Source organism: Grammomys surdaster, unplaced genomic scaffold, assembly GCF_004785775.1.
Source record: "Grammomys surdaster isolate TR1022 unplaced genomic scaffold, NIH_TR_1.0 125996, whole genome shotgun sequence".
NCBI lineage: Eukaryota > Metazoa > Chordata > Mammalia > Rodentia > Muridae > Grammomys > Grammomys surdaster.
Window position 1 is genome coordinate 3,902,825 of NW_021620812.1, and position 3,115 is coordinate 3,905,939.

The 3,115-nt window shown below is 43.1% G+C and overlaps 1 protein-coding gene across 1 annotated transcript in view; it reads left to right on the forward strand.

Moving 5' to 3' along the window:
• Slc44a5 (solute carrier family 44 member 5) overlaps window positions 1-3,115 on the forward strand; it is a 288,577-nt gene that overhangs the window by 14,753 nt on the left and 270,709 nt on the right. The window lies entirely within an intron of this gene.

Here is a 3,115-nt window from a genome sequence, read left to right on the forward strand (position 1 = left end):
CCTCCAGCAAACCCAGTGAACACACAGCCTCCAGCAAACCCAGTGAACACACAGCCTCCAGCATACCCAGTGAACACACAGCCTTCAGTAAACACAGTGAACACACATACATCCTCCAGCAAACCTAATGAACACACATACTTCAGCAAACCCAGTGAATACACACATTCCAGCAAACCCAGTGAACACACAGCCTTTAGTATACCCAGTGAACACACAGCCTTCAGGAAACACAGTGAACACACATACAGTCTCCAGCAAACCCAGTGAGCACACACCCTCTAGCAAACCCAGTGAACACACAGCCTTCAGTAAACACAGTGAACACACACACAGTCTCCAGCAAACCCAGTGAACACATCCTCCAGTAAACCCTACCACCTGATCTTTCCTAATCAGGTTTATCAACTAGAGACCAAGTGTGCAAACATATGAGCCTCTGGGACCATTCTCTTCCAAACCACCACACATATCAGCATGATTGTGTAAACACGTTTACTAGGTTGAACTGTGTCTCGGGTGTAGACCCAGCAGCATCTGAGTCTAAGTAAACTGAAAGGGAAAGAGAATTTGCCATTAATATTTCCAAGTCCTTGGTACCAACCAGATATTATTAGAGTCATGTCGGCTCAGCATTTTTATTGATCTTGGAATAGTGTTGTAAATGCTCAGAGAGTTAGTCTACAGGTTAGGTATATGATCATAACTTGAATTCTAAGGAAAAAACGAACAGAAGAAAGCAATGCAGAATCATGTCCGTTTATTGGTGGCATCTAAGGCTTGTCTTTCCAATGTCTCTCACTGTTCTTCCTGTCCTAGTGTCTCACCTTCAGTGAATCATCTCCCCCATCCCAGTGTTTCACTGATGGTGTGTCTGCAGGTGGGTCTGAATACATGTGGGTCTGAAGTTAAACTATCAGCTTCTTGAAATTAGGGACCATCAAAGTTTTCACTTGGTACCACATATGTAGAAACGTGTTTAGTAGTTCTCTGATGAATACATAAATGAAATTTATGGTACGTTTCTTCCAAAATTATGCAAGGGAACAGAAGAGAGCACCAGTGAGCTGACACTCATGATACAGCCCAGAGCTGTTCTTGGTCTTCCAAATAAAAGTTTCTAGGCCATTCCTGAATAGTCTATGACATGATTTAGCTCTAGATAATCAAACTTACTATTGTCTTTATTTCTTCAAGATTTCAAGTAAGGAACTTTTCCACTCACTAAAAGTAGCTTTAAAGATCCATTTTTATTTATGTTTATGTGTGAGAGTGTGTATGTTTGCATACTTTTGTGCAGGTAGGTGCCCTAGGAGGCAAGAAGAGCTGCCCATTGAGGATGGTAGGAATTGAATTCAGGCCATCTGTTAAGTAGAACAAGCACCCTTAACCAGTGAGCCAGCCCATCACAAAACACCTTAAAGATACTCTATAAGTTTGTCTCCATGGTCTTCAGGGAATAAATAATTTCTGGGCCCAGGGCTTTTGAGGTATCTTTGAAACATGGAAATTTGGAATGCTTAGGACAGGGGATTTTCTGATTCCTTTGGAAATGTACATCCTGGGCTGGGGTTTGTGAATGGAGTATGAGGAGATGCCCTTACTCAAGCCTTCCCAAGCAGTGAGTGCTGTCAGCCTTGACTTAGTCTTCACATGTCCTCTCTGCACTGGGAGTCATTCACGTCTCATCCTTCTAGAGCCCTCAGAACATCTCTCCCCCTTCTCCCCCTCTGCACTGTAGCACGCTCATGTACACATGAATACAAAATAAATAAGAATGCTTAAAAGAAACCTGTATGAATGTTAACCCACTAGTATTTAAGATCGGAAATCTGATGGCTGTCTTCTTCTGACTTCACAGAGCACTTTCAATTCCTATCACTTGATGATTTTATTACAAGTTTGAATGTCATTTTATATTTGACATATTGCTACTTTTAGAAAAGGTTGACCCGTGAATTAAGTACCATCACCCCTGAGATTAGGCTTCACTCTTACTCTTGACTGTTTTACTTGCTTACCTTATAGGAGTCAGATGATACAGTAGCAATGGGAAAAGTCTTTGGACATTTCATTTGGGACTCCGGTTGCAGTTGGAGCTGGCACAGGAGTGTGTTATACAAGATTTAAGTATGTTTTTATTTTTCTCCCTCTGACTTTCATTTTCGAAGTTTTCAAAAGATGGTAGATGTATGGCTTTTTCCCTTTCTTTTTCTTTTTGACTTAAAAAAAAAATACTGCTCATGAAATGCAAATGGTTTGTGTTCTCAGCTAGGCACCTCTGACCTTTTCTACTGAGTAGTCTTTGTTACAGGAGGTTCTGCTAGGCTTGCTAGGTAGGTCCTCCTCAGCTGTGATGGAGAGTAATAAGTGGACCCTGACATGGCAGGTGCCTTCCAGCAAGCACACCCCGCTTCTCACATGCCGTCAGAACTACCAATTTAGTGAACGAGAAGAGAGAAAGTGCTGTGGGCCCTGGACTTTTCCATGGAGTCCTCGTTAGACGTCAATTGATTATGGCTGGGCATGGCGGCTTGCACTTGTAGTCCTCCTAGGGAGGCGAGGCAGGAGAATTCATGTGAGTTTCAGGTCAGCCTGGTCTACATAGTGAGGACCAGGCTAGACAGAGCTACATTGAAAGATCTTGCTTCAAACAAACAAACAAACAAACAAACAAACAAACGGTTTATAGAGGGCTAGCAATATGGCTGCTCTGGGTGAAGTGCTTGCACGGCCACAGAAGCATAAGGACACACACAAACAATATCAGGCCTAGCCAGTATGCCTATAGCCCCAGCACTGGGAAAGAGGGCACAGGAGGACCCTGGGGCTTGCTGGTCAGCCAGTTTAGGAGAGTCAGAACTGAGTGCGGTTAAAATCCCTGTCTCAAAGAAAATAAGTTGGACAGCAGCCAAGGAAAGCACTGAATGTTGGTTGACCTCTGGCTTCCACATGGATGCACACACACACACACACACACACTCACAGTGAGTAGTGAGTTCATGCATACACATACCCATTCACAGTGAGTTCACACACACATATTCACAGTGAATTCATACACACAAACACATTCACAGTGAGTTCACACACATACAGTGAGTTCATACACACA